Below are 13,883 nucleotides of genomic sequence, written 5' to 3' on the forward strand. Positions count from 1 at the left end.
AATCGCCTTAGGTTTTTCATATTGTATATTCTCTCTCTATACATATACATATCATATATACAAACATACATACATATATTTTTTATGCTTTTCATTTTAATTTTCATTAGTTTATTTTTTCTATACACACAGAATCAATATTACACTAGAAAAAACGAAAAAACATAGAATAGAAATGGGGAAAAAAAAGTCGACTAATCGGAAGCAATAAACTTTGATTGCACCAATCATCAATATTTAAGTATATATACTTGTTTACATAAACATCATAAGTATATGTATGTATATTAATGCTGCTTGTACAGTCATTTGAACAAATTTGTCTCTATAGAATGAAAAAAAATCACAAAAAAAAATTTTTAAAAACATCACTTTTTTTTATTCGTATACCCCCTAAAGTCATATAGAGATGATGACGAAAGAATATTACAATTTCGTAGTAAAAACCAAAAGCATATAATATACTTGTAAAATTATCATAGAAAATCAAAACATAGATACGACAAAAAATGAAAAACTAAAAAATTATCCTTTATTAGAGCAAAATAAAAATGTAAGAAAAACAAAAGACAAAATATTTTCAATCATTTACTGTATATGTACATGTAGAACACGTCCTTCTATATTCTCGTACAAATATACTTAAAATACCAAATTGTTTTATTCATTATCTTTAAAAGAAAAATAAATAAATATACGAGAATAAATTGTTATTTATAAAAGAAAAAAAAATTAAAGGATTCATTAATAGCGAATCTCAAATTAAAAGATTTTAAATGACAGGATCATACAAAATTTTCGTGAATAAAAGAGGGAAAGTAAAAATTTTTCAAAAGCTTATACGAATAGTTACTCAAAATTTTTTAGCACAAATGAAGATCTTAAATTCATTATTCGGGATTTAGACTTAAATACTGCAACAATATGATATTGTATGCACATTTGGATATTGCAGAATTAATACATCTATATAGGTATCTAATACATCTATCCTCTATATAGGCTAGAGAGGATAGAGGCACATCCTTTAATTTAGGTAAATATTTTATACCATAGTTGTGCATTTATGAACATAAAATGTGAAATATGAAAATTTTGTATTAAAAAACTTAACTTATAAGAAGCAAAATTTATGATGAAAGTAAGATTTCACCGATATAATTTATACTATTAGAATTAATAGGACCGTAATTTATTTGCAATAATTTCTGTAATTGTGACCATAACCTTTAAAATCATATAAGTAGTTGTAATCGTAACGAAAGAAATGTTATGTACACATTTAATACAGTTTAAATTTTTTGTATTTTCAATTAAATAAAAAAGCTATTTTAGAAAACTGCAAACAGCAAAGTTCATTTTGTACCATCCTTATTGAAAAAAAAAGGAAAACGAATAACAAAAAGAAAATTTAAAACCTTGCATCTCAGGAAAAACCACCAAATTACAAGACAATAAAAGGATATTGTAAATGCAATATCAAAATACATTGACACACATATACCCATACGAATACATACATTTTTTTTATATTGAAAATCTTTAATGAATATTGTATTTTTTTTCTTATTTTCTTTGATAACCTACATAACTACAACAAAATTTAATACAAGAATAATTTTATATCAAAGTCAAAACAGAATCTTATAACCTCAAGTAAATTTAATATTATTTTTTTTTGTTTTACATGTTTCTCTAATATAATTTCATTTAATATTGATCTTTTATACATTTTATAACTAATTCATTCATTCATTTATGCATTTATGTTATAAACATAATACTTATATATAATATATGTACATATTATGTTATACATATATGTGTATATTCGTTTATATAGTTTATCATCAAAATTACATCATGCAAAGTAAAAAGTTTATATTTATAATTAAATGAATTTTCGTAAAATAAATTTATTACAAATATGAGAGTTCAAAGTAAATATAATTAAGAAAATTATTCTTTAGGATTATAATAATATAATAAAATGATATACAAAATTATAATATAAATATATCATATCTCTATATATATAATGTATAAATAGAATAGGATAATATTAATATATTTAAGTATTGGTATATAACCCTTTCAGACCTGAATCCAAACCAATAGCATTTGGATAATGCACTACAATTTTATTTTTGTATTTAAATAATTAATTGAATCTTAAAACACGTAATTTAAAATTAAATTTACTTTAGCTTTATCTAAAAATATTTTAAATAAGAACTATAATAATGAAGCTCGAGGTGAAAACCCGAAATTTTTCAAATTCAAAATTTTTAACTTATTTTTGCTATGATGATCTAAAATTTCAGTATACAATAACACCCGATTCGATGAAACTGAATATAATATCGGTTCAACATCGTTGACCTAAGTGGAATAGACAACAAATAATACACAAAAATGTTTTATACAATTTAATAAATAATTAAAACATACTTTTATAATCTACATGATTAAAAATTAAAAAAAAAATTGGTAAAACAAAAAAAAAACTGGAAGAAAGAAGATCTAGTTAAAGTTTGTAGAAAATTTTTTAAACACATATAAAGCTTAATAACACAAATACAAGCATTTGCATGTGAAAGGGATAAATATTGTTATATTTATACTACAATTCAATAACAGCATAACAAAAAAAATCATACTTTTTAGATTGATCCAAAAAAAAATCTATAAAATTCGAGTTGTTTAACTGTAGACTTAGCAGTGAATATTTACTGTAATAAATTTTTTACCATAAGCAAATTTTATTTTAAGAGCTTACTCTTATATCGAAATAGGCTATACATTTTCTACTCTTGAAATATACATAAATACATATACATATTATATTTATAAATATATATATTTTTTTTATTTTTATGTATCATACGCCAGCCAATATAATTCTTGATTTAATTCACAAATAAAAAGACCTAAACTGTCCCTAATCAAAACTCTTACAAAGCAATTGAACTTAGCGTAATTCATATAAAAAATTTGTATTTTTTTTAAATTTATAATTTCTATTGCTTTGACATAATTTTAAATTCAATTTCTGAAAAATCATTAATATTAAGATAAACGATTTTTAACATATACATATTAAATTGTTGTATTCAAAACATTCGAATTATGTGATATGATAACTAAAACCTATTATATATAGAAAAAGGGTGATAAGGATTATGTCCATTTACTCTATATTATAATATTTAGAATTATATACTCATATTATATTAATGAAATTTTCTAAATAAATATGAAAATTTTTCATAGTTTTATGTTGAGATTTTTTGATATACTTATAAATATTATATGTACATAATGCATATGTACGAGTATACCATGTCATATATTATGTATTTATATTATTTTCTACATTATTGTACATACATACAATATTATTATGATTATTGGTTTATTGTAACCATGAACGATTATAATTTAATTAGCATATATAATATAAGCTTCAAAAATAGTGTTGCCATAAATATATTATATAAAAATGTGTATGGAAAATACATAACGTATGTAAATTGAATGATATATAAAAAATATTTTTTTGGGAAATACAAGAAGACAAAATTTTAATTTTTATAAAATTTAAATAGTGTGCATAGCTATACTATACGGGTGATTTAAAACTAAAATAAAAATATCACTCTATTAGATAAAAATGAATCTGTGTTCTTAAGAAAAAATTTAATTGATCGGGTATTTAAATTGATTGAAAAAAAAAATTTATTAAATTTTAATTTTTTAATCATATTTTCTTCAAAGAATATGTTAAAATGGAATTTAATATTTTTATTTGTTTAAATATCAAAACAGTCTCTAAAAACCATGCAGAAACTCAAACGGCACTCAGTTCTATGTTTACTTTTGTATTTACATCTGTTCTTACAAGCAAATCAGCTTATTAGCGATACATTAAATATATTTATAGGTAAAAAACTACCGATCTGTCAACAGTAGGTTTTCTATATTTTAATCAGTTAAACAGTTACCAATTCGAAAATCGTTTCTACTCTACGTTTAAACAATATCTAAGTTATACTAATACTCCGCTTGTGAAAATTTATTTTCACTTCCGTAAATTATGCACTTACACTTTAAAACAACCAATCACTAATAACTACGCAAAGAGAACAACTCTGGCAACATTTCTGTATATAAAAACACAAAGTACACAAAAATTCACTTTCTGGCTTAATATCATAAATTTTATTACATACCAATCACACCATATTATTCTATATGAAATCATTGCGATTGATTGATGCTAAAATTTTCGCAAATACAAATTGTTATTTTTTTTTTTGTTGCATTTAATAAGCTTGAAAGTAAATTTATATTTTCGTATATACAAATATCGCAATAAATATATCACTTTTAATTAAACTTAACATACTATACTGCATTCAATTTAATTTAATTAAAATATGTATAACTAATTATTCTAATTAAGTTTTAAAATATTGAAATTAATATGTATAAATGTTCATTCCAATCAGAAACATTACCAAAATATTATAAATTTATATATATTAAAATATTAAACACAATTCACATTCATATTTGTGTACATGATATAAAATTTGATTTATTTTCAATAATAGTGTGCATGTATGTAAATAGGATTTATTAAGATTTATTCTATATGGTAAATACCATAAATATTTTCTTCACATATAATTCAAATATTGAAATTATAAAGAAAATTTCTTTATATATTAATTAATAATTTTGATTGTATACTTAAAATTAGATTGCCGCAGTATTATTTTGTTATTTTAAAATTTATAATATAAAATGTTGTAAATGAAATTTTGTGTTTATAGAATAAAAAAAATTAATTTTTTTTACTTATATTCTGGTTTGCATTTTAGCAAAAATATACACATATACCATAGTGCTGTAGAATTGAAAAAAAAAAATTAATTGGCAGCAACAGGTTACATTGAAAAATTGATTGTATACATAGAAGCATTTTCTAGCAACATTATTCATTTTAACCACTTTATCAACATAATTTGTATAGCAACATATTTTGTTCCTATTCGTTTTGCTCTAACAGAAATAAATTAGTATTAAATTATAAGCTCATATTTTTATTATTCATGAATTGAACCACGATTGCAATAAGATTTGGATATTTTTAAAATTAGTGTCCCATATATTTTTAGAAGTTATAATTCTAGACCGAGCTTTAAACATCTTAATAAACTTTAGAATCTAGTATAGTACAACTGTAGGCAATAGAATAGCCCGTTTACAAAAGATATTCTATTCTATAGAACAAGGCAAATTATTTCCTATATAGATTCAATTATACTGCACACACCTTATAACTGCACATTATTATAAAATTTTATAGCTGCATTCGTTAATTTTAATATTTTCTATATAAAAACCAGTCATAAGCAAAATATATAAATAAAATTTATAAAAATTTTATATCGTTTTTCTTTCAGTTTTTTTTTTCAATTCTGTTCTTCATCTAATAATGAAACCCCCCTTGAATCCCTCACCCAATTTGCTAATTTCCTTTATGCTCTTGAAAAACTATTGAAAAATTCTCTTTGTGTTTTTCATTTTTATACACCTTTGTGACGTAATATATATATATATATATATATATGAATATCCACAAAAAACAATTGCATGCACATCTTGTAATTTTTATAACTACAACATAACAATAAATTGCAATTAATAGCCACAGAATGTGTTGAGTATTCAATATTCTTTCTAAACTTTTTCTATTCGAATTAAATTTCTTTTAAAAATTAAATAATTTAAAAAATGTTAATTTATTAATTTTTTTTATTTAAAATTTACTTTTTGTAAAAGTATGTTTCCGCCCGGATTCGAACCAGGGACCCTGTGCGTGTGAAGCACACGTGATAACCACTACACTACGGAAACTTAATCCACTGCCATACAAATTTTCCATTTGAATATAAGGTTTTGTGAAAAATCAATAATATCCTTGTGTATATGAAAAGTAAAATAGAAAATATTGAGAGAATTTTCATTTTGTTAATACTCATACGAATTGTATCTGAAAGGTATTATGAAATTGTCTCGGCACTTTTTGACATTGAGAAATGACATATTATTTATTCAACAAATTTTTATACGTTACTCTGTTAGAAAATTATTGGTTGATTAGTTTTTTAGAAAATACTTTGATAAATTTTATCACAGTAATTTGTATTCTAAAAAGGTATTATAAGATTAAAATTAATTATAAGATATAGAAAGGTATTATAAAATCTTTGATATAAGATATGAAATGTGGGAAGCTTTAAATGCAATAATCACGGAGCGAGACAAGCATAGAATCTAAGACAATTGATTTAGAGGTAAGACTAGAAATCAAAACACTAAAGAAAAATTGTAGATAAAGAAGATAAATATGAAATGTAAAAGCACATTACGTCTAAAACTTTTAAACTGGACAACATCTTTATTATAAAGTTTTATAACATTTGAATTTATTTTTGGAGTTACTTCAATTTTATAAGCATAAATTTCAAATATGTAATGATAGAGTAATTTAAAAATTTAATATTAAAATTAGAGACAAAAGCAAAGTGTCCACACCACATATGTAAGCTGCAAAGAGCTACTATGAGTCCGGTCGTAAAGTATGTTGTGTATTGTTCTGAACTCAAAACTTAACTAGCTGACTAACGCGAAGGTAAGAGCGTGGAAAGCCTGTAGGCGAACTATATAAGCTGTACCGAGTCACCCTGAATCCGGCCGTAAAGTATGTTGGTGTATTGTTCTGAAATCAAAGTTTAACTAGTTAACTAATAAGAAGGAGAGAGTGAGAAAGGCCTGTACTGCTGACTGCACTATCTAAAAAATGGTTGGGAATCAATGGAAATTTAAACCTAGCGTTGTTAAGTGGCTTTACACAGCGCTTGTGCGACGCAATTCATATTTATGAAGTGCTCATGTGGTGCCTGACAATGGAATAGTTGTACAACTAGAGCAAGATTGTGACAATACTTTTAAATATGTCGCCTAAATTATAAGATACATTAATCCGGCAAGCTTTAAAACAATTTAAATATAAAAAAAAAAAAAAAACTTAAAATTTTCCACATCTCCTAAAATTGTATTAGAAATTTCAAACGTTTTCAATCTAACATATATTCACTAACAAATCAATAAAATTACACAAATGTAAGTACGTATACATATTTCAGTACACAGTAACTATAAATAGGGCTGTATTTAAACCTATGATGCCTATATAAGTTTATCCTAGCAAAACAATTATGCTACATCTTCTCTCATATGCTAAATACGATATTTCAGCTGTCAGTATACAGTTATGTGAAAATTTTAACATCATATATCTTTAGAATGCCATAAGAGATTTTCATAAAATTGTGTACTTAATAGTCAATAAAGACAATACAACGGAAATAGAGTTAAAAATAAAAGTTTCTTGTACATAGAATATTGTATCTTAAATCCATTAAAAGCTTATAAACAAACATTTTCTAATAGCACTTTTTACAAAGATACAAACACCTAAGACATATATTTGCCATATAAATACAAAAAGAACAAAAAAAGAAACAAAAAATTTAAATCTTTTTGAAATTCCGCTTTAATTCTTTCATGACTTATTTTTTTCTTCTTCCTCTTCTTCTTCTTTTGTTATAATTTTCTTTCCTATGTATTCTCCTATATATTTGAAGTTACTTTCAATAGCCTTTTGCAATATTACAAAAATTCCCTTATAGACAGACGAAATTCGTACATAAACATATCAGAGAAGGACAATGATAATGAAAAAACTAAAAGATCCGTTTGATTTTTTTATTCTTCGCTTTTCTACTTTTTTTTTACATTTTGAGATTATATTTTAGGTCCTTGCAGAACGGTTGTCGTTGCCATTTATTTTTGTCTTTTTTTTTCTTTTTCAAAAACTTCTTCAACTTTTTTTTTTGTTTTTATTGTTTATATAACTTTATTTTATTTCATTTGTTTTAGAATTTTCAAAATTGTCACGAAAATTTGATTAAGTGACTGACTTTCATATTTATTTATTTTTATTTGTTTAAAATAAAAACCATCCTAAATAATAGAAATAATTTTTTTAATCGGGATTACTCTTATTTTGTAAATTCATTCAAAATGAAATAAAATATTAAATAGAAATTTTAATATTTTTTATCTTGAGAAAAATTTTATAATAACCCATTAAAAGTTTAAACCAAAGAAACTTGTAATCTGACATGAAAATTAGTGTGTGCTACAAATACAAAAAGTTACACAAGTACTAAAATTATGTTATTCATTATAAGCAATGTCTAGAAGAAGCAATGTCTAACATAATATATGATTGAAGATAAATGCCCTGCTTTTCTTTAAAGAATCCCTGAACAATCTGATTACAAACAAAAAATTTTTTTTATTTAAAAACAAAGTTTTCAATTCAAAAAGATAAAAGATGATTACGAAGACTTCAGATTATCAATTTAATACGTTGATGGAATGAAAAACAGTTTTGAATGAATATTGGAATTACAATTAAAATAAATTTTTTTTGTCTGAAGAATTTTCGTTCAAATATCTTTGGTAATTCTTTTACATAATATAAAAAACAAGAAAATTTCAAGTTTTTTCACCTTTAAACGAAAAACATTTGTTTTGGAAAGAAAAAATCAATAAAAATTGAAATAGAAAGTCTTTAAATTTGAATACTTATTAAGCATTTTTTGGTACTTTAATGTGACTTGAATAATAGAAATTTATCGATTCCTGTTAATTAATATTTGAGATTAACTTTTTATACCCGATAAATAAAATCACAATATGTTTATTTTTCTTTTCTCCTTACTTAATTTAAGGTAATAGAATTTTCACTTAATACTTTAACCTTGTTCAGTTTTTGGAAAATTGCTTGATGTCCGATTTTTCTTAGTTTTACCTTACGGATTTGATTTAAAACAAATATTTTCAAGGCATCCGAAAGTTTTGATCACTATGGATTACACTACAACCCACTTATGGTGATGTTTCTTGCGGGATTTCTTAGAGTATATCCAATTTCAAACTCAATTTCTTATTCGAATTTGCATATTAATCGGCTGCTTACGTATTATTTTCCAGATATACATATTTGTTATTTCGATATAATATTTCCCGACTAGAAAATTTTTAATAAACATGAAGATTATTATGTACTACAAGTTTATTTAAAACTTACTGTCTAAAGTAAATATGAAACTGAACTGAAATAATTTTCAAAAAATTTCAAAGCTTTGTGACTTTTTGTTATACAGAAATAATTATGTTTACTTACAGTGTAAGTCTTTCTAAGCTTGCTTTGTAAAATTTCTTTAAACGTTATTCAATCTGCTATTAAAGCTAAGAATTTCGAATTATTAAAAATAAAATAAAATTTTAAATCTGATTTTAAATTATATTTGATCAGAATATCGAAACTATACCAAAATTTTTTAAGACATTTTCTAAATAATATGTATAATGTGCATACATACGCAAAAACATATTAAATGTTTATACCCGTACAAACGTATGTTCGAAGGGTATACTAAATTTGTAACGTTGAGAAATAACGGTCTTAGATATAGACTCAAGTGTATGTTTTTGATCAGCGTCGAATTCTGAGTTGATTTAGCTTTGTCTGTCCGTCCCAACGATAACTCAAAAACTAATTGAGTTAAGTTCACCAAATTTTCACAGATGATTTATTGTGGTAAGTGCCAGAACCCTATTTAAATTGGACATGATCGGGGTACCGGTTCGGGTAGCTGCCATACAACTTCAAAATTTATTTGGCTATATCTCAGAAAGTATAAAAGCTGTGGTATTGAAATTTCGCACAAACAAATATATTAGTAGGGCCAATATGTGTGATAAAAGTCGTTGAAATTACTTGGCTTCTTCTGGTACCTGCCATACAACTTCAAAAGTTGTTTGACCATATCTCAGAAACTATAAAAGCTATTGTATTGAAATTTCACACAAACGAATATATTAGTACTCGTAGGGCCAATGTGTCTGATAAAAGTCGTTGAAATTACTTGGCTCCTTCTGGTACCTGCCATACAACTTCAAAAGCTGTTTGACCATATCTCAGAAACTATAAAAGCTATTGTATTGAAATTTCACACAAACGAATATGTTAGTAGGGCCAATCTGTTTGACAAAAGTCGTTGAAATTACTTGGCGCCTTTTGGTAGCTGCCATACAACTTCAATGGTAGTTTGGCACACACAGTATTTTGAAAATCACAGTACTAAAATATTGCATAAATTATGATGGTAATACGGCAACTTATTTATTCGCACATAGGATAACCAATTCGTACGGGTATCACAGAGTTGACAAGGTCAACTCTATTTTTTCTCGTTTTTTTGTAATTTTTTATAGGGACTATAATGGAATCTAATTATCCGTGAAACTCCTTAAATCCTTTTTAATTTGTAGGCTAAAACAAAATATATTATATATACCTACGTATACATGTAGGATACGTCATGATAAATGTTTTTCTTTATTAAAAACCGGATGGAAATTTATACGAAAAGAAAGTGTGTGTATATAAGTGTGCGTAAATTAGAGCAGAAAGGGTAAGAATAAGTAAATAAAATCATGTTGTATAACTTTCCGGATTAGTTATTAATAAAAATCAAAAATAATTTGTAAAAACAAAATGTTGTTCAGTGTAATTGATTTCATGAGAAAATTCAATAAATTCAATGTAAAATTACGCTTCTTAAAATTAAATAAATTTTTAAAATAAATTTTAAAAATTTTTCTTTATAAAAATTAATTTAAATATTAATTTCATTAAAATGCAGTTTTTTCTCCTATACCTCAAATTTTAATAGAAAATTAATGTGTAATAACACCTTAGGAAAACAGGCAAGAAGCAGCCTATACAATTATGTTTTACAGGTCCTATAGTACATCCATTGTTGGTTCAAGACATCATGAAAGGCAAACACATACATACTTCAATTAATTATGCCAATATTACGTATATTTCGACATGCATAATACTTTTTATTATTATAACTACAGCGATACCTCGATATGAGGAGTTTTTTTTTTTAAAATTATGCCAAAAGTTAAAAATTTTTTCATAATTTCTAATAAGAAATTTAGAAATTAAATTCCATTTTATAATTTATTTCATGCCAAGAAAATTCTTTAAACATTTTACATATTCAAGTTAATATTCTTTGAATTCTATTTAAATTTTTTTTTAAGTACAATTAAATGATATTAACTCTAGTATTGTATACATGTATACAAATGTACGTCTATGTCGAGGAGCTATTTAAATATAGTTCTCTCTACATAGTAGCTTATAAATTATAATATTACAATATTTCTACCGACCGTATTGTGTAACAATATGTAGGTTATGTGATGACAACAAATTTTGCATATCGAGTTTTCGGTGGGAATGCACTTCTCCATAGTAAGGAAGTGTGTAAATAAACTATTTTTAGCAACCTGTCAGTCGCGTGCATTTCAAGTTCGGCTGAACGGATTTTGATGAAATTTTATATGTAAGTTTATTTCCACCATGGCACGGATTGATCAACTTTTGGGCTTATATATCAGACTTCGGGAACTGCACTTTTTAGCGGGCCTGTTTTACATTTTTGAACATTTTGAAGAAAATATTCAACCGACTTACTTGAAATTTTATATATAATCTCAGCTCGACCGTCCGCGAAACCTCCTAACTTTTGAAAAAAATCATACGTTTACTACGGGCCAAATATACATTTTTGTGTATATAAAGAGAAATAATCGCCCGATTTCATTGAAATTTAATATTTGAATTCTTCGTATTGAAACAATGAATATACAAATTTTTTGAAAAGATCAGGGCTCGAAAACTGATCTGCGGGCCGATTTTACATTTTTCACCACATCTACGGAACGAATTGATAGAATTTCTTGAAATTTGATATTTAAGTTCTGGTTGTTACCGAAACTAACTGGCGAGCATTTCAGTGAATTCGGGTAGCACAAAGCAAAACTCTACTAAGAGCCAAATTTACATTTTTCTAGGTATGAAATAATAAGCTTACTAATGTAGTAAAAATTGGAAAGAAGTATTTAACTAAACATTACGCATTGCGGCCGGTTATGTGCTGACCACATCAGATTTTTTATAAAGTAACTGCACTAAATATTGCTATATACATATATTTGTACATATTTATAAAATATTGTTTTTTTTTTAAGAACACTAAAGTGGTGATAATCCCATGGATTTATTTTTTTAAATCAGCTAAGTAGGTGGGTTGATTGTGTATAAAGGTCTTTAAATAAAGATTTTTTTTGTCTTCTTATATTATTCACTATTCTTTTTCATTCTATTTTTCTATTTTTTTTTGTTGGCTGTACGCGGCTATAAAATATATTTTCTCTGCCCCTTTCATTAAAAATTTAAAAAAAAGAAAACAAAAATGAAAACAAAAAAGTAGAAAAAATGTTAAGACATTTAAGAAAATTAACTGCGCGAAAATAATTTTTAAATTTTGCTATTCTTTGTTGTTCTTAAAAGTTAATTTTTATTTTTTTATTTTTGTTTAATGTATTGATGTAGGCAAGTTCTTTATTTTGTTTTTTTTTCTTTTTGTTGCTTTCCAAATTGCTAGACTGTCAAGAACCCATTAAACCAGAATAATCACAATTGAATTTAATTTTGTATGTGTGTGTATATGTATTTATATTATTGTAGATGTGTCTATGTTTATATTCGCATTGTAAGCCTTTATAAACCGAAAAAAAAGAAATTTATTAATGGAATATAAATACGAAATAAAAATAAATAAATAAAAAAAAAAAACATATTTTTTTAACAAGGATTATTTTTGATTGAATTGAAATAAAATGAGCACAATATTTTAAAAAATAAACTTAAGAAATGGAATTTAAAAATTTCTCCCCCCCCCCCCCATTCGTTTTTGATTTTTGCTGGAATATCGTTTTCAATAAAAGGAAAATTTAATATTAATTTTGCATATAGTTTTTAAAATTTTTAAAAATTAAATAGAAAATTGAGACACTCTTATTGTTGACCTTATTGAAAATTGAAAATTTTATAAACTCGTATAATAATGGTAAAAGTATAAAAGTTTTGTAATACACTTCTTCCCTGCAAACATTGTTAAGCAAATTACGGAGGGTCTATTTTCGAAATATTTTATTTTTAACATTACATTGCTATTACATTTGAAATCTGTACAAGTAGTTCAATTAAAAGTACAAGGGAATCAAATTTTTATCAAAAAATGAATTCTAGAATTTTCCGAACTACATAAAATAGAATTTCAAATTCCGGCATAACTCCAAATTAAAAGTTCACAAATTCAATGAGAAAAATGAAATGTTGTAATATTTTTAATTTTAATTTTTCAAAAAGCTTCTCGACATTCACAAAATATCCAATGTCGATGTCACTAAGGCTTGACCTGATTTTTGTTCCAAATGTTTCAGCGGCAGAAAAAACTCTATCTACTAAACGTTTGTTAGAAGAATATACAACAGTTTATTACAAACACTTTCCAAAATTTTAAAACCGATAAAATTTATCTAATATGCTTTAAACTAGGCTTGTATAATAAGTATTATATAATCAATATTTAATATAATTATACCATATTAAACACAATGAAAACTAAATTTAATTCAACACAAAAAAAGAAATTCTTTTATGAAAACAAAGGAAATAAAATTTAAGGAGACACACACATTTTCTTTTACTCATTGCATAGCTCTAGTACTTTTGATAAATTTTTGAATAAATTAAAAATTAAGAAATTTAACACAAACACGGAAAAAATTTGCATATCCGTAGGAGAAAT

The 13,883-nt window shown here is 24.6% G+C and overlaps 1 non-coding gene across 1 annotated transcript; it reads right to left on the reverse strand.

Moving 5' to 3' along the window:
* Positions 1-5,852: 5,852 nt before the first annotated feature.
* Positions 5,853-5,925, reverse strand: Trnav-cac (transfer RNA valine (anticodon CAC)). Its single transcript has one exon. It is a non-coding gene; the product is annotated as a tRNA-Val (tRNA).
* Between the last annotated feature and the right edge of the window lie 7,958 nt (positions 5,926-13,883).

This window comes from Condylostylus longicornis, unplaced genomic scaffold (assembly GCF_029603195.1).
Source record: "Condylostylus longicornis isolate FDR11 unplaced genomic scaffold, ASM2960319v2 ptg000062l, whole genome shotgun sequence".
NCBI classification, from domain to species: Eukaryota; Metazoa; Arthropoda; class Insecta; order Diptera; family Dolichopodidae; genus Condylostylus; species Condylostylus longicornis.